Source organism: Orcinus orca, chromosome 21 (assembly GCF_937001465.1).
Source record: "Orcinus orca chromosome 21, mOrcOrc1.1, whole genome shotgun sequence".
NCBI classification, from domain to species: Eukaryota; Metazoa; Chordata; class Mammalia; order Artiodactyla; family Delphinidae; genus Orcinus; species Orcinus orca.
Window position 1 is genome coordinate 10,154,600 of NC_064579.1, and position 19,770 is coordinate 10,174,369.

The following is a 19,770-nucleotide window of genomic DNA, read 5'->3' on the forward strand; positions in this document are numbered from 1 at the left end:
CCGTACAGAGTTTTATTTGTGTGAATAAATGCAAATCCTATTAAATTACGCTGTGTATGATGGAAAGAAGGAAAATCATCTTTATAGTGACTACTCTGAGGTTATATGGTTGGATGGTCATTCATAATGTTTAATACAGCAATATATGTGGAATCAGTTGACTTGAACTTTGCTCTGTTTCATGAATATTCACTACTATAGGTTCACAGCACAGAGCAGCACAGCTAAGAGATAATTTGTTTGTTTTATTCTTAAATACTGTGGCAAATGTCACAAAAATACAAGGGGTCATTGTGTTTTTAAGTGCATGGACATGTATAATCTTATTTAAAGAAAATCATAAAGGCTGTACTTTGGTGCAGTAAGAGAAATTAAACATAAGGAAGAAATACCTCTGATAATCAATGCTAATTTAATACAAATTCAGTAAAGTTTCAAAACATGGAAGTTTTTGAACTTGATTTATACTTAGGCACTAGCTATTTGTTTATAGCTCAGCTGCTGGTCAGCTGACTCTATAAACTGGTCCCCAGATGAATCAAAAAATGTAGCGTAGAGCACCTCACTCTTAACAAATGCCTTAGAAATTTGTTTTTTAAATCTTCTGTTTCAGGTAGAAACTGTTGAGCATGAGGTGGTCCACATGTGAAGGCAGTTATGAATTACTCATAAGAGAGTACCATCTACTCAAGAGATTCTGAAACATCATATAAAGCCACGTATAAAATAAGCCTTCACAATTTACCTGAAACAAAGGAAGCTTGTGGAAAGGAATGATCTGAATCGTTCTACTTTTAAATACAATCCAAATTTGTAAATCTGAAAAGACTTCAGCCAGAGGAAATGTGTTAACAATACACATTTTCCTTAGAGTCTACACAGTTCTCTCCTTGTTGCTGATCAAAAGAAAAATGTAGAGCTCCACCAAAGGGGAAAAAAGGAGTGATAAAAATATATGCAGTTTCTAGAACTGATTTGGCATTCCAGAGAGCCGTCTAACCCGTGCTTCTGTTGTAAGGTCATAAGCCTTACGATAGTGATACAAGGGGAAGTATCCCATTTAAAATCAAATACCAGCTCTATATTTTTCTGCTATTTCTCAGTCTAAGGGGTGGGAACTCTTTCTGCATTGTTGCAAATTTTTATTACTTTAAAACTATGAATTTGAAAGTCATAAGACAAAAATATCTTATGATTTGACCTCCCATTCAGAACTTCCCGTCATAAATCGTACCATGTATTGCTAGAGTCAGATTTGTTTACGAATGACTTGTTTCTTTTCTCTCTATCTCTGAAATTATGTGGAGTGAAAGGATGTAGCCTTAATGCAAAGATGAACTGTAATCTCAAGAATAGTTAGATTTCAATTTTTTCATTGACTATTGGAGCTGGAACAGCCCTCACCCAGGAATTTTCTCTTATACAAGAAGGAAAAAAACAAAACAAAACAAAAACCAGTCTCCGAAGATAAAAATAATCTGCCTGGAGCACCAAAATTAATTTCAAAGTCAAGACTGGAATTCAGGGCTATTGCTTCTCCTCTTTCAACTCATTTCTACAAAGGGAAGCTCTTTAGTTATGTGCTAACCATGTAGATATCCTTGAGTTACTGCCAGACAGTGGATGGTTTAGATTTTCTATCATTACCGCCACGGGTTATCTCTATAGAAACATCTCACTTTGACCTTTTACTGCAACTGTTTCTACTTGGAAGTTTAATCTATATAATGCTCCCAGGACCACTTTTGGTCACAATTCTACTGAATATTCAGACCCTTTTTCTGGAGGTTATTAAGAAACGAATATTCATATTTAGACTCATTCAACAGCATTTCATCATTAAGGGGACACACAGAAAAGGCTCTAATTGCTTACATGAGAAGGTCCAGAATAAAGAACCTAGAGATTATCATACTAAGTGAAGTAAGTCAGACAGAGAAAGACAAACATACGACATCACTTTTATGTGGAATCTAAAAAGATGATACAAAGGAACTTATTTACAAAACAGAGATAGACTTACAGACGTGGAAAACAAACTTATGGTTACCAAAGGGGAAAGTGGGGGAGGGATAAATCAGGAGTTTGGGATTAACATACACACACTACTATATATAAAACGGATAATCAACAAGGACCTACTGTATAGCACAGGGAACTCTACTCAATATTCTGTAATAACCTACAGGGGAAAAGAATCTGAAAAAGAATGGATATATGTATATGTATAACTGAACCACTTTGCTGTACACCTGAAACTAACACAGCATTGTAAATCAACTATACTCCAACATAAAAGAAAAATTAAACTAAAAAAAAGAAGGTATAGAATAAAGAAACTTTAGTGAATGGAAGGGAGCTTATCCTCAGGAAAGAAGATTGTCACTGCAAAATAGGGATCAGCCCAGTATTACTGCGATGAATGATTCAAACACATACAATATCAAATGTTGTCAATATCTGAGAATTGGTGAGCCAGGCTCACATCCTCTTTTAATCTGGAGAATTAGAAGTCTGGGACACAGGAAGGAGTGACTGTCAGGAAAAGGAAAAGGAAGGCTTCTGATGACTGAGTCATACTCTGAAATACGATGACTAGAAAATGCCAGGTCCAAATATGAAGACTTATTCCAGAGAAACCTATATTCTATTTGTTGACATAATCCATCACCTATATATTATTTTAAATAATATAATCAGACATATACCTCATGCATGCTGGAATATTTGGAGGCAAGATGCATTCACATATGCAACTTACTTGAAATAGCATCAAAAATAAAAAGCTGATTGATAGATAAATGGATACACATTTGATAAAGCAAATATGGCGACTGTTAACCTGTAAAATCTAGAGATTGGGCATACACTGTTTACAAGTCATTCAACTTTTCCGTGTGTTTCAAAATTTCATAATGAAATGCTAGAAAAAGTTTAAAGAGACTTTTTCATGGCTGTTTCTGACTACCATATATGTAGTATGTTTTATTATAAAAACTCCTAAGCCGATGCCATACCAAACCAAATAATCTACCAATTCCACATTCGGTAACCTGCACTCAATTATTCTCCCTCCTCCACTGCACGACGCCTCCCCACCCACCTTCCCCCACCACACTTACTTTAAGATGAATTCCAAAATTATATCAAGAATATAAGATTCACCATAATTTGAATCATTGTCTAATGACAATGGAGTATCTTTATACGACAAACCATTAGCTGCTGCAGAAAATCTAAGAGCTTTTCCTGACCCCACCTCCCAGACCATTCATTTATTGAGAAGGGATTTTTTTTTTTTAATGTGATACTTCACTCACTAGGGATTGGAACATCTATGAATAACATGAATAGGGAAATTGTACAGTTCATTCTACTGACAAAATCAGAAAGGTTGGACAGTAAGCTTCAGTTGGTTGAGAAAAAAAAAAAGAAGAATCCTTTTATTGTTAACGACACTCCCATCCTGAACACATCTTTTTCAAAGATCAACTGGTCAGTGGACACTATAAAGCCACTGCTGTATTTCCCACCCAGTTATGCATACACATATTTTATAAAACTATTAAATATTTATGACACAGTACAAAGCCCCTCTAAAAGCATCTGTATTTAACTAAATCATGTCACTGACAGCAAGAGGCATGCACAGCAATTTAACCTAGCAGGAAAAGTACTTCTTTTACATCTCACTGCAATGCAGAGAGTTTCAACCATACGCTTATTTCTGTCCCCACATACTGTCCGTAAGAAGGGAAAGCTTAACTTAAGTGGTTCAAAGGGCTTTTAGACAGGCTTCTCAAATGAAACATAAATCTTTTGAAGTGTTTCTCAAAAATTCTTTCCTGAGGCTTTGCCAGGACTCTGTCACTAGAGGTCAGACAAATAACCCATCCTCAGGTTGTCTCCTTAACCCCAGGTTAAATACCTGGATTTAGCCCCATCTTTTCTTAAATCACCACGTCCTTCCAAATGTTTGCCGTAGTCTATCACTGACTGATGTCAAAGGCATCCAAAAAGTACCCATGTCCAAGTGCATCCCTCTCAGTCTTCCCTTTACCCACAAAAAGACTCCCAAGTTTCAAATGAGCATGTCAAAAGTTAAATTGTTAACCACTCATATACCTTAATATCAAAGAATCTGTTGAGACAAGTACTAATACTTAAGCATTTTTTTAAGGTACCTAAGCATTTGGTGATGCAAAAGAACAGCAGAGAGAGAGCTCTGAAATGAACAACAAAAAAAAAAGTGCAAGAGAAGGCAAAACATCTTTGGCATCTTAGGCTGAGCTAACTGTACTCGTGGAGACAGAAGCGTTCAAAATAACCTCTGGCTGGTAAAAAACAATGTGTTGAATGGGTACAAAAATAATTATTTTAGTGATATGTGTGCTGTCAAAAAATCAGGGCTAAATGCTTGAGCTGTCCAACTCAAAATGAAATATTACTGTTATTCAGCCAACATACAGCAAGTGATTAGGGAATTTGCTGCTCAGCATTTAAACTAACTTCTTTCCACACTCTGGCAGGTAAAAAATGGAAAACCTCAGGATGACCTGCTTCTCAAAAGCAGATTGCAGATTTTAAAGTCGTGGTATTTTATGTAACGAAAGTAACTTACATTTCTAAAGGCCCACAATATATGTTAATTTATCTACATATCCATCCGCCCATCCATCCAAAATACTGTTTACTAAGTGGCCGCTTATGTCCCTGGCATTGTGCTGAGGCTTATAGATTTGGTAGCAAGAAGGTAAAAGAAGTTCCACCCCATAATCTCTCTTTTCTCTGAAGTAGCAAGTGAGGTTATCTGCCGAGAGAGAAGGCATGATTCAAATTTTGAGCGTGGTAAGGTCCTAGTCACCTTGGAAAACATATGAGAAGGTTGACTGTAAAAACCAGAAGCAGGTCAGACATCGCAGCAAGAATTAGATACACATCAGTCCTTCCTTATTTATAATTCTCACTATCGGGATCCTTACTTCTCCCCTTGAGAATTATATTTTGAAAGTGCATCCAATGGAAGGAGACTTTAAAAAAGTCATTGGAGGGTGTTCTGCTAAGTGAAAAAGTCAGACAGAGAAAGACAGATACTGTCTGATATGACCTACACGTGGGATCTAAAACATACAACAAACTAGTGACTACAACAAAAAAGAAGCAGATCCACAGATACAGAGAGCAAACTAGTGGTTACCAGTGGGGAGAGGGAAGTGGGGAGGGGCAATATAAGGGTAGGGGATTAAGAGGTACAAACTATTAGATATAAAATAAGCTACAGGGGGAATTCCCTGGTGGTCCAGTGGTTAAGACGCCGCACTTTCACTGCCGGGGCTTCAATCCCTGGTCAGGGAACTGAGAGTCCACAAGCCTCATGGTGCAGCCAAAAAAAACAAAAAAAAAAGCTACAAGGATATATTGTACAACCCAGGGGATACAGCCAATATTTTATAATAACGATAAATGGAGTGTAACCTTTAAAAACTGTGCACCACTATAGTGTACACCTATAATTTATATAACATTATACTTCAACTATACTTCAATAAAAAATGAATTTAAAAAAGTGTCACAGATGGGCTTCCCTGGTGGCGCAGTGGTTGGGGGTCCGCCTGCCGATGCGGGGGGCGCGGGTTCGTGCCCCGGTGTGGGGGGGTGTCCCGCGTGCCGCGGAGCGGCTGGGCCCGTGGGCCGTGGCCGCTGGGCCTGTGCGTCCGGAGTCTGTGCTCCGTGACGGGAGAGGCCGCGGCGGTGGGAGGCCCGCGTACCGGAGGAAAAAAAAAAAAAAAGTGTCACTGATAACATAAGAAATGATTTTCTGTTGAGCTCTACAGGACCTGGACCCAAACAAGACTGAAGTGGGGCGAGAGAAGGAAGAGAAAAGAACACGAATAAATACGATAATGAGAAGGTTACGTTCACACACATATCACAGTCTCCACTTTGGACATATTTACTTCTCAAATCAGTGTACCTTTTTCTTTTTTTTTTTAATTTATTTATCTACTTTTTCATCTTTATTGGAGTCTAATTGCTTTACAATGGTGTGTGAGTTTCTGCTTTATAACAAAGTGAATCAGTTATACATGTCATATGTTCCCATATCTCCTCCCTCCTGCATCTCCCTCCCTCCCACCCTCCCTATCCCACCCCTCCAGGTGGTCACAAAGCACTGAGCTGATCTCCCTGTGCTATGCGGCTGCTTCCCGCTAGCTATCTACCTTACGTCTGAGTGTACCTTTTCCTGATGCCAGAATTTAATTGGCAACGTCAGGCGATCCACTTAGTTATGCTGTGTGGCTGAACTCTGGCCACGATGAAACCAACCTATTCAAATGATGTTGCCGGTAAGTCCATGAATCAAAGAACTTTAACCTACTACACACCGTAATGCCCCTCTGTTGTATACTGATTCTAATATGAACAAGATGAGGGAAGAAGACATGCCATAAACCCAGAGATCAGCAGGAAAGTTTACTTTCTCTCTTTCAAGTATTACTTGGAAGAAATTAAATCAGTACTGGGAAACATTGTGTGTTTACAGCAAGTTCAAAATTATCCATATTAAAATGAAAAGGGAAAGTTTGGTCTTTAATGACTCTTGTGCCATCGATTTCCCACATATTTTTTAAAATGTGCCTTTTCTCAGTTTTTCCAGATCCGTGCTAGGTTGATCTTATCCCTGCTGGCTTTGAGAACTTCATTCTTTCATTCACTTATTGTTTCCTAAGTGCCTAATATGCGCCAGGCCCTGCACAAGACTGAGAAAGAAAGAGGGAAGGAGACTGCAGTGGTTCCTGCTTCCAAGGTGTTACATAAGGGACTTCATTTTCCTAATCCCACTCTGGCACGAATGCAAATACTGCAGAAGTGAGAGTCCATAGTCTTAGAATAGATTCTATTTGTGTGGTAGACACACTGTGGAGTGATTAAAGAAAAAAAGAGAGAGAGAGCCCAGCAAGAAATGCTTTTTGTTGTATATGCATGTCTAGGTTTCTCAGATTTTCCTTCACTTAGGATCCAGTTACGAAAACATTTACTTCTGAGAGCGTTCTGTTTTGACGAGTGATGGAAGAAGAATGCAGAAATTCATTTCCAGAAGGGACCATGTCCAGGCAAGAGGCCTTTAGAAGTACCGGACAATAGGAGGCAGAAAAACCTAATCCATCTATTTCCATTCTCAGAAACTATCAAAACAAAACACCCATCAAAACAGACTGGGCTATAGTAGAAATCTGATGGTGGGTTGATTTTTTTTTTACAGTTCTTTAAAATGTTTCTTCCTTGACTGTTTTTGGCGGGTGGACTAAAATTAAAAAATATATATATTAATACGTTTTATTATCTTTTTGATGAAGACTTCTTATTTACTGGTGACGCCAATGCACAGTTTTAAATTTAGTTACCCAAATTTCCTGAATTATTAAGGAAACATTTTAAATGCATAGAAATTCTGACATTTCAAAATATAAACATCAAAAAGAAAAAAGTATATTACATACATACAGATTCAGATCTGAAGATTTGATTCAATAATTGGTTGCTTGTAGAAGCTAGTTTAATCAATAAAGAAGGTCAACGTGATTGAAAGAAAGAAGTATTAAACATTTTGACTAACATTAGTTCTGGTAACTACTAGGCTCTGCAAAATCACTGACGTGGCAAGACTAAAGATGACCAAATAAGCTTTACTGTTAAAGTTATAAGTTATCATCCTCATAAATATATGAGCTGTTCAAATACGAATTGATGGTAATTAAAGAAACCAACAATAAAATGATCAGAATTAATATCTTTTATCAAATTAGAAACATGATTTTTCCTTTTTTCAATTAATTCTGATGAAAATATACAGAGCAATCCACTTATTCAACATCTAAATCAATTTGAATTTTTTATCCTTACAACATAATTTTAATGCTGAACACTGTCATTCTGTGAATTTCCAATACTGGTATTGCATATCCAATGAGGGAAAGGATATATATTGGGGTGGAACTTTCTTATTTTATATTAACATTGAAGGTGCATTTGAAAGAACATTGCTGAAACAGTTTTTACTTTTTAAAAATGGTATCCCTTGTTTAAGTGCTAATATCCCTTATGCTCAAAAATAAAACATTAATTTTTAATTCTATAAGTAACACGTGAAAGTTAAAAGTATGACGTATATTTCTTACTTTGCTCTTAACATATTAACATAGCATTTCCCCTTCTTCATTTCCAATCCAACAAAGTGTTATACCGTCAAGATACCTGGAGCATCAGGTATTATCTTTAACCAACATCTCATCTCCTTATTGCTCTTAAGGACAAGTGTACACACACCCAAAAAGTCAGTGAATTCTGTGCAAACTAAAAGAGGTTCTTAAAATGAGGAGCAAATTAGATCTAATTACGGGTGATGGGAGTTTCGAAAGGTCCTAGATTAACATTACAAGCACTTTCCATGGTAAATTAAGCATGCAGTTTAGTCAGCAAAGATATTTTTATATATCTTGTTTATGTCTACTATAAACATCATAAGCATTCCTTTAGCATTTAACCCAGTGATTAATGCATCTATGATGGCGTCAGGTTCTAATTAGTGAGTAACTGCCTGCAAATATTTCCACAACTGTTCATCTCCCAACTCTTTTACCCTGACTAACAGAGACATGCTTACCAAAGTCTAAGGGTTCATGTAGTTACAGGAAACCAAATGCATTATTTATAAGGATGCACAGCCTAGAAAGTTCGGCTATGCCGCTTACCCTAGCAGTAGTAGGCTCTAAGCTATTGGCATCAGGAAGCTTGCCAGTGCATTAGAAAATGGGATTGAAGGGATCCCTGCCAAATAAAATAGCTAAGTAATAACAAACGTTAAAGAAGAGCCTTGGGGGTTGGTGGGAGTCCTGAGCTCACCGCTGAAGCACAGTTCAGATCACCAAGCTTTTGCAGTCAATGCAGAAAGAATAATACTAATTAATTCTCTGTGTCTTATCTTTCTTGAGTGCTTGCTTTTTAATTAGCTATACATTGTTTTTTATGAATGTTACTATAGTATCTGTATACAAATGAGAAAATTACAATGGCTATAAAATAGGTATGGTGCACAGTATCAGATTTCAAGTGCAGGTAGAATTAATTCTGTATTTGTACTGTCCACCCTGTTTATCAATCCATAATCACTGTTTCAGTGATTCTGGACAAATCAGTATTTTTTTCCCCTTTGATTTCAAAGAAAAAGAAACCTGCCACAAAAAAAGCCATAATTTCTTATTCTTTCTGTGTTCAAAACTGATATATTGCTTCAGAGATACCTGTCATGACTTTAAGTAGATTTTGAGATAGTGCCATTCAAGTTTCATTTTCTGTTTAATCATGGTCAGCAACTTGGAATTTACACCACAGTACAACAAAAGGCTGCCTGCTTCAACTGTTAACAGCAGCAGGGGATGAGAATGCCATCTTGCCTGCGGGGGGGGGGAAACCCTAAAAATGGACAAAATAAGTCAATCTAAACACACACACACACACACACACACACACAACTTACTGTAGGAACTGTTAAAAGCAAATAACCTTCCATATCAATCTGACATTGAAACAAAAAGCTATGGTTTTCATTCTGCATCTCAAAATTGATCTGAAATTCTGCATCTCAAAATTGACCATCAAAATCAAGGATGAAGTAGCTGAGGCTACGTATCACATATTTACGCTTATTCTTTTCTTGAATAACCTTATTCTTCTCTTGAATTTAATATTTAATGCATATACCTGTTTATGTGGAGGAGGGGAGGCTCATGGTATTCCTTCTAAATGATCCAAGTACCTAACAAATATAATTTGTTACCAAAAACTCTCTAGTTTTAACGCCTTTTATCATGGTAAATGGGCATACGTATTTCTGTACCTTGCTCAGGAACCTTGATTCATAGAACTGATTTGGTCCAAGTGATAAAAGTAGCCAAGTGGTAAAAGTAGTTGCAATGATCACATGGCCTTAGAGACGTATGATAGAGGTCACGAGGGGAACTCTCCGAAGGTTTTTCTTTCACCGTCTCCCTCTACTATCAGTGCGTATAAAGAACACAGGACATGGGGTCAGAGAAGCTGGCGTGGAACTTGTTATATAGCCTTGACAAATACTGATTTGTCTGAGCCTCTCAGTTACCTCATCTATCTAATGGGACAAATAATATCTATTCTCAGATCAAAGTACCTGACACATGGTAGGTGCCCAGTAAAAGACATTGTTACACTTCATTATTACTTTTTTAATGATAATAAAAGAAAAATCAACCTTATTAGCGCCACGGCATTCCCTTACTCCCAACCAGGTGACTCTTCCGCACCACAGGGAGAACAGCGGCCAACCAGTTAATATGTAGATTTTCATATAATTTGCAATAATCCCATCTAAGGTGAAACACAGTCTTATACATCACCATGTAAACAAGTATTTATCATAAAATGAAGAAACCTTCAAGATATAAAATCCAGAAATAAATTTAAAGTAGAGGTGTATGGAGTGTGAAATGCTTCTCAAGATGTTAAAAGCTCTAATAAATACGATTTAAGCCAATGTGAATTTTTTCAACTTTGATTTTTAAATATTTAAATACATTTTTCATGATTGAAGGTTTAGGTGGTTTTCCTATAATTACACATATGTACAACTTTTACAAATCACGATAATCTAACTAAAAAAAAATCATCTCACTGTTAATGTTCATATCCGTTTAATAAATACTTCCTGGGAACCAGCATATTGGTGTGTTATGGGAATAGAAACACAAACCAAAATTCCTTCCTTCAAGACCTTATATTCTGGTTTGGGAAGTGATGTACATATCTGTGACAATTGTTAAGTGGCAAGTTTGTTATCTGAAGAGCTAGGAAATCACCAAGAGAGTATGGCTGGGCCTTGGAAGATAATCTAACATCTGGGTATAACAAATCATAGAGTTTGCTTTTATTCTTTGATTAGACAAAGACTTTTTTTTTTTTAACAATTTCAGAGCAACATTTTACTAGAATATACCCAAGTCTTCACTTCTTCTAAAAAGGTGGGAGAGTATGACATTCTTAAAATTATTGAGACTATAGCTGACCCTATTCTTCGTGAAGACTCTCTCCACCAGAAGCCTCTATTAGACTTAATTCTGAATGCACTTTTTACCCAAAAGGTCACAGCCAACATTCTAGAAACTTGAAGAAAAAAAAAACAAGCAGAAAATTTTACCATAATACTAGTTTCTGTGTGTATATATGTAGTGGATGTGACGTTTCATTTCTATTTTTGCACTAAGCTTAACAGTTTTGAATCTCAGTTCCCTTTACCTGCAATGTAAAAACATTTTTAAAGGTTCGAATAAACCGCCTATGTGTGCTTGAGTCACCTATTTCCTTCCTAAAGCTTATCTTGCTTTCACACAGCACAGGTTCCGGATGCGCAGGCTCAGCAGCCATGGTTCACGGGCGCAGCTGCTCCGCGGCATGTGAGATCCTCCCGTACCGGGGCACAAACCCGTGTCCCCTGCATCGGCAGGCGGACTCTCAACCACTGCGCCACCAGGGAAGCACTGTTTCCTGATTCTTTTAAAGCTGTCTGCGCATCAGCTCTAGAGGACTGTGTTGGTTTTGCCTGTCTGGCCCTTTCCCCCTGTTTAGGTGCAGAACCCTCCTCTCTGTAATGAACCCACACCATGCAGTTCCCATGGGGCTGAGCCTAGCTGCCTCACTGACCCAAACACACATAGCGGTGGAGATCTGTCCCAGTCCCTGCCCAGCTGGAGTCATTACTCTCCCTGGATACAAAATTATTTTAGGGGTAAGCATATGATGCAAGCAGAGCCAATCAGATTGTTTCTAAAAATTTGCTGTTTGGATAAGAAGTGGACTTTCTCTTCTTTTTAGATTATAAGCCCCAAGGGGATAGAGGCTTCAAGATACCGGCAGCTATCCCCCTATCAGACAGAGGGAACCCACTAAGAACAAAGCTAGCATTTGTAGAGAAGCAAAGCATACAGACTAAGAAATCATCGTATTATATCATGTGAGCTTCTGGATCAAACTGGGCCAGTTTTATAAGCCAATACACTCCCTTTATATTTAATCTCTTTGGAGTTGAATTTCTATCACCTGCAGTTGAGAAACTCCTAATTGAATCACCATCCATATTTCTTATTTTACTGATTTACCATGTTGTTCCTCTACCTTATTCCTTCCTTTTGAGGGGCGAGGGGGGCCTGTTTCCTATAGCAACCAGGGTCTTTTAATAATAGATGGGCCTCTATTCCCATCTTCCTAGTCCTCAGATCCCTAGATAACTTGAAAAAAATGAAGAATGAAGAAATCCACCAAGTTCCTCATTTATTTTGGTAAGTAAATTTATCAAAATCCTGCTGGCTCTGTTTTCCTAGATGCTTTCCTTGTATATGTCTCTGTCTCTAATCTCTTCAACATTTAAACAATTTTTACATTTTGTATATATAATCCACCTCACTGCTCTATTCCTAATGATTAAAAACACTTACTGTAGTTTTAATACTTCTCTAAAAACAAGAAAAATAAAGACTTCCCTCTTGCAGCCGATATACAAAAAGATGGAAGATGTTTTTTAATGTTAAACGGAATATTCCAGTAAAAAGCCCCCAAAAGAATAAAATACAGAGAAATAATTGCTCTAGGGCTGATAATTTTCTACTACTGAGTTTAGCTATCATACAAATAATATCTAGGATTTACAGTATTATGTGATAGGTTAAATAGTAATCAGCCTGGAATAAGGTCATGCCTCTACCCCAAACATCAACTACCACTGAGGAAGATTTCCCTGTTTGTTGAAGATCTGATGCCTATTAGCACACTGGCTCTAAGATGATTCCCACCTCTGTAAAGAGCATGTTTTGAAATAGATAAATTTCAAACTAACAAAGCCAAAGAGCAAGTCACTGAAATGATTCTAGACCGTTTTCTCCTCCTTTTATAGTATTAAACCTTTGAATTTTTTTTTTTTTTTTTTTTTTTTTTTGCGGTACACGGGCCTCTCACTGCTGTGGCCTCTCCCGTTGCGGAGCACAGGCTCCGGACGCGCAGGCTCAGCGGCCATGGCTCACGGGCCCAGCCGCTCCGCGGCATGTGGGATCCTCCCGGACCGGGGCACGAACCCGTGTCCCCTGCCTTGGCAGGCGGACTCTCAACCACTGTGCCACCAGGGAAGCCCAAACCTTTGAATTCTGTTGCTATTAACTAAGGGTTCTCCTGTCCATTTCATTACACCTTGTAGACTGTGGAGAGTATTTCACTTAAAAGCTGACTGCCTTTTTTTTTTTTTTTTTTTTAAGAAGCCCTCTTCTTTCTTTCTTTCTTTTTTTTAAGAAGCTTAAGCTGCACGGATGGACCTAGAGACCGTCATACTGAGTGAAGTAAGTCAGGAAGAGAAAGACAAACATCATATGATATTGCTTACATGTGGAATCTAAAAAAACGGTACAAATGAACTCATCTACAAAACGGAAATAGAGTTACAGATGTAGAAAATAAACTTATGGTTACCAAGGGGTAAGTGGGGGGAGGGATAAATTGGAAGATTGGGATTGACATATACACACTACTATATATAAAATAGATAACTAATAAGGACCTACTGTATAGCGCTCAATACTACTCAATACTCTGTAATGGCCTGTATGGGAAAAAAAATCAAAAAAGAGTGGATATATGTATATGTATAACAGATTCACTTTGCTGTACACCTGAAACTAACATGACATTGTAAATCAACTATACCCCAATAAAAATTTTAAAAAATTTAAACTAAAAAAAAAAAAAAAGGAAGCTCAAGCTAGTTGTATGGATCCTGTAAGACTTTGTAATTAAAAAAAATATATGATTGAAATCAGAAGATTCAGGCTTAAATTTCTGTTCTACCACCTATGTATGTAGTTTTTGAATTTGGACATGTCAGAAATTTCTGAGTCTCACATCCCTCAACTGACAAATGGGATGAAATCTAGGTCACAGAATTACTGTGTGAATAAATGACTCAATATATGAAAATATACCCTGTAAAATATACAGTAGGATACAAATATCAGTTATTTATATATACATAGCACACACACATATTTGTCTGGGTCAAGAGAATAATTTTGGAAAAGGTTAATTTCAACTGGATACAAAAGGTTAAGGATGATTTAGTTATAAGCTTGATCAAAGGTTTTCTCTTATCAAGTAGTGGAATACAATGATAGACACTGAATGCCTCTAGAAAGGCAGAACTGAAGAATTACATTACAGTTGCAGGGAGTACTGTAAAGGAAAATGTAAGACACGTTCACATACAAAATGAGTGAACTAAGCATGAAGGTGATATGAATGACTGTGACATACAAGCCCCTTCTCTTGCTTCAAGTCACCGTATTGTCCTAAAAATCTGTAACTAACTCTCTAGGCAATCAGAAAATGGAAGTAATACCAGTTGGGCAATCTCCACTTAAAATTTTTCTTTTATTGCTATAGGATGCATGGCAATTTGTCTGTCATTCTCCACAAGAGACAGAGCCACCACACCCTTGAAAAGACCGTGTTTATAGAAATCTGGAAACACAATTTGCTTTCAATTACAAGTAGCTGTCTAACGGTGACAGGATAGAGTTCATATTTTGCCACCAATAAAGATCTGAAATAGGAATGCCATTTTTCCAGCTGAAAGTCATTTAGGAAAGGTCTGGGCAGTTCTGTCTACATTTAGAGTAGGTCAGTCAGTTACAGCTGAGGGTGGAAGTAAGAACAGTAACTCTGAACTTCACCAGTGGACCAGCAGACCTGGTCCAATCTAATCAATACATAGCACAGCGCTATTCCCAGGGGAACATGCTGTATCTGATTATAACAAATGTCTCTGCAGACAAAAGACATTTTTTTCCTTCAGCTAGCTCTTTTAGTTGCCAAATTAAAGATTCAATTGTTCATTTCAATCAGAAATTTCAAAGAGGACTTCTTGGATAAGTTCCTTTCAAATGCAGTCTTAGCTGAGAATATATAATATTTTGGAAAAGACAGTGATTTCTTGGCATACAACTTTCAGCACCACCATTTAGACTGAAAATCATCAACTCCTTTCCTCCTCCAACAATAAGGATATTTTCTTATGTTGTTCAAATAAAATGGTAGGACTCCCTTAATTTCCATTTTCTTCAAAGACACACACATTTTTCAGGTACTGGCTCTCTTCTGTCTATAGAGGAGACCATCTAAAGCAAGGCTGTGCTAAATGACTCACATTCATTTTCTTATATTAGGCTTCTCAATATAGTTTGAGATAAACAAGGTTATACAGACAGAAACTGAGTCTTAAGGACATTAAATAAATTGCCTAAGAACACACAGTAATTAACAGCACTAGTATTTAGACTTAAGGACATGAGTCCATCTGACGTCTGTGTTCTTCTCATTCCCCCTCACCACCTGTCACGCTTTGATGGGTAACATAAAGATTATATGGGCTCAGCTGGTTCAAAGCAATGCATTGACCTTAATCTGCCACACGTACACCCAATCCACTTTGTATCAGAGACTACTTTTCCACCCATTCACAGAATCTCATTCCTTTTCATATTAAAGGCTTTTTTTGTTTTGAGGCAACAAAACCTCATGCATTACGGCAGGCTAGCGTACTGCCTGGGTTTGAATCCTGCTTGTGGGACTTTAGACAAAATACATCAGTTTCATCATTTGAAAAATGGAAGACGGTTTTATGGGAACCATGACTCAGCATCCATGGAAATCACCTTGTGCAGTGCCTGGCACAAAGTGAGCCTTCAATAAAGATTTGCTGTTACTACTGTTATTATTTGAAACATATATTTCAATTATTTAAGGCTGTTTTCCAGAAACTTCTCTTTATTTTCTTTCCTATTACTATTCATTAGACTTCCCGTTTTTCTCTCATTTTTATATTAAATTGGAATGGATGGGGCTTAATTCAGTAAAGTGGTTGGTAAAACAATAGTATTTTTTACAGCATTTGACAAAATTGTCTGCAAAATGGGGTCACCAGCAGCTGGCAATTCAGACAGAAATCATTATGGTTTGTTTGTTCTAAAAAATCCATTTACTTTTTTGCTGATGATGTGTAAAGGAGGAACAAGACAGTCCTACTAACTGTTTTATAAATTTCAAGTTCTTTTCTACAACCTGTCACGTGTAATAGGACACTCATTTAGCAAATTACTTATATGTTTTAAGTCACAGATGCCTCATTTACAAAAGAGTAAAATAAAATAAAGGAAAATAATGCTAATCTTTACCAGGAGATTATTATAAGAAACTTAAAAAAAAAATTATAAATTAACAACTCTAAAAAGAGTGAAAGTATAATGCAAATTCCCAAATTCAAAAAGGAAGTAGTTAAAATTTGCCTTACAAAAGGAAGGATTAGTAACTTTGCTATTTCACCAATATTTATAAAATGCTGGAAAAATAAATAGAAAGAGGGCAAAAATGATACAGCGTTTGTAGATGAAACATAAATCTCTTAAAATCTCCAGTCAAGAATGATTTCTGAGTCGTTACAGTGATTTTAAAAAAATTATTTAAAAATTTTTAGATTAGAAAAATATTTTTCAAAATTTCTGACTAGCATTTCATGACATGGGAAAAACACTTATGGTTCATTAAATAGATAGAAGGTGAAGAAGTAAAAAGCCAGAAGGAAGAATACTGATTCGAAGAAAGTATACTAAAATACTAGCAATAGTATTTTGGATAGGTAGGTAGGCAATTGTAATTTTCTTCTTTTCGTTTTTTTTTCTACTCCAATATGAGTTACAGAGGCGAAAAGGAGAACTTGAAGGGCTGAAGTGATCAGGGAAGGATACCACAGAAGACACCTGGCATACCGGACAGGGTTCTGAGCAGGGCCATGAACATGAACTACCATTGATAAACGCTCCCAAGATTTACCCAGAGGTGAGATGCTCTCAGAACCAGCACTGACAGTTAAGGGGACGCGTTTGCCTATAAAGGTGTGCACACTTGTACCGAAAGAACTGAAAAGTAATAAGTCTCCCTCACCCTTTTTTAACACCGACGCCCAAAGCACACCAAATCTTTCTAATACACAACAGGTTTGCTGAATCCATACTACTTCAGAAAGGGTTTTCAAAATTCACTTTACAAAAAACACCAATGTCAACAGTTCAAAGAATGGAGGCCACACACACATGATTACATTGTAATAGCACAGGTTGCTTTTCACATACGGGGATCTACACGTCTCCTTCCTGGCTGAAACACAGTGAAAAGAAACCTATTCAGGGCTGATTATTTCTGACCCATGTGAACTTATCCAAGGCCTTTGACTCTTTTATATATTTTGAATTTTTAAGTCCAGTTTATTGCGATTGCTGGCTCCTCAAGTTTCAGCTCCAGCCTTTACTAAGCTGTGTTTCCATCACAGCTCTGCTCCAGTGCAGGATTCCCCTGAATGCAGCCTTTGGATGAGCTGAGTACCTCATGCTGCTCTCACTGTTCTCACCAAGACTAGACTTAGGATCCTGCCACCATTGGTTTCTATTTCCAAAGTACAGAGTATATTTTCACGAGATTAAAAAATGTATTCATACTAACACAACATTGTAGAGCAACTATACTCCAATAAAATTAATTTTAAAAAACTGGCCAAATCATAGAGTCTATTTAAATATCTTATTTCCATGGAAAACAGGGTAAATAAATAAACCAAAGCTTTATAAACGGAAGCAAATATTGTATTGTACCCTATACTATGAGTTGGTGGAGAAAAACGTTTTTCAAGTCTCTTGTAGTAATAATATGTGAGTGAACTTATCAAAATTGATGACACGCACACTCCATGCATGAAGTATATCACTCTTTCAGGGACATGATTAAATTTCATCTCCTGGATCACTGGGAAGGTGAGGGCATGAATCTTTCAGTGGTGACCAAGGGGATGATCGCTTATTTCCTGAATTTTTCTTCCTCTTCCAGTTACGATTTGACACAGGAATTATAGAAGTTGTGTCTCTTTTATTACATGTTTACTTACTTCTGGGACAAAACAAAGCTGTGCTCTTAAGTTATCACAAATAGAATTCAACCGTAGAGAAAAAATAAAAAGTATTCATCAATCAATTCAGCAGTATTTACTGAGAGCCCACCATGAGTGGGGAGTGATGTATGGTACACTGAAATATTTTAACATAAAGGTACACAAAGCCTTCGTTCTTACTTTTAAAACTTTACCAAATACAAGGAACAAATTCTGCTGAGAGTTAGAGATCAGAGTCAGATTTCAAAATTATTTCTCTCTCAACAGTAGTATTGCAGTGAATAGAAATGTAAACTGAGAGATTCATTTCAGTTCCCTAAGTATTTCTTCCATTCCCAAACTACTCGGATATGTTTAAGGGTCGCCTCCATTGCCCCATTAATGATAGCATGAAGGGTTCCAATTACAAGAGTTTCCATAACTTTCTTCAATGAATCATGCAGGGGAGAAATTATTCCCAGACAAAAGGCCAGAAAGAAAACCCTAGTATTTGCTTTTATATAATAAACACTCAAAAATAGAAAACAAAGCTCATCATGATTCCTCAATGCTGGTTAGCTAAAATCTACATAATTATACTAATCTTTTTGTAAGTAGAATTAAATAACAAATATCCAAAGTCCCCAGAAGGGATTATCATTTTGGAGTATGTAATGAGTGTCCTTAAGGGAAGCCGATCTAGTCCTAGCATTTCATTTCCTGTTGATCTTACTAGATTGTTGCCATCAGTGCAGTTAAACGATGCTTTATCTAGCTAAAGTATAGCCAAAACATCATCCTTCATGCAATAAAAAAATATGTGTACCTTGGTTCGTTACAGCCTGGGTACCACCAACCCAAAGAGAATGGTTTTAGAACCAAACTGGATATTTAAACAGACTGGGAAAACTACTGAAGTTGCCAAAAGTAAATACTTTCTTTTCAAGTATTTTCTACCATGCTGATAGCCAAAGGAAATTGTTCATTAAACGCACTCTCCAGGCTGGAACAGAATAATTGGGAATATCTATGTATTGAAGAGCTTATCAAACTGAGCATGAGTTTTAAATAAAGAGCTAAAATCAGGGAGAGAAAGACTGGAGTTATAAGTTTTACTTTCAAGGCCTGATAAATTCCCCTGTTGCATATCAAAATTTAATTCTACGCTATTCACAATTTATCAGTATCAAAACTATTTTTACTAGTCCTTGCTAACTTCTTAAGTTCCCCTGACACGGCACAAAGCACCAATCAATCTAACAGTTGTAGACCTCCATAAACACAAAGCACATTTCACATTAAACACAGGAAAACGAATCTGAGATCTTGCCTAGGGACTTGCTTTCAAACATTTTCATAATTAGTCACTTGCTATAGAATTTGAATTGAGGGCATCTATGTACAGTTTCCTTACTCCATCACAGCAGACTTTATATGAGAACTGAGGTGCTTTGGAATAGAGGCCCCAAACAGCTGAGTATCTATCATGCCATAGGCAGTTGCTAAAGGCATCAAGACACACTTAAAAAAGAAAAGAAAAGAAACAACCCACAATGTTCTCTATTGCTCACCCAGAACTAGGCCTCAGAGGCTACGTGGCTATTTTCCAATATTTGAAGACATTACATTATCCTAAAACTACTACATATGTGGTATCTTTTAATATCCATATGTATCTCAGGGGGAGGGGATATCTGGTCAACCCCAACCATAGCAGGAGGTCATTT

At 37.0% G+C, this 19,770-nt stretch overlaps 1 protein-coding gene across 8 annotated transcripts in view; it reads right to left on the reverse strand.

Moving 5' to 3' along the window:
• Positions 1-19,770, reverse strand: part of NRG1 (neuregulin 1) — a 1,030,155-nt gene that overhangs the window by 127,430 nt on the left and 882,955 nt on the right. The gene's annotated exons all lie outside the window — the stretch shown is intronic.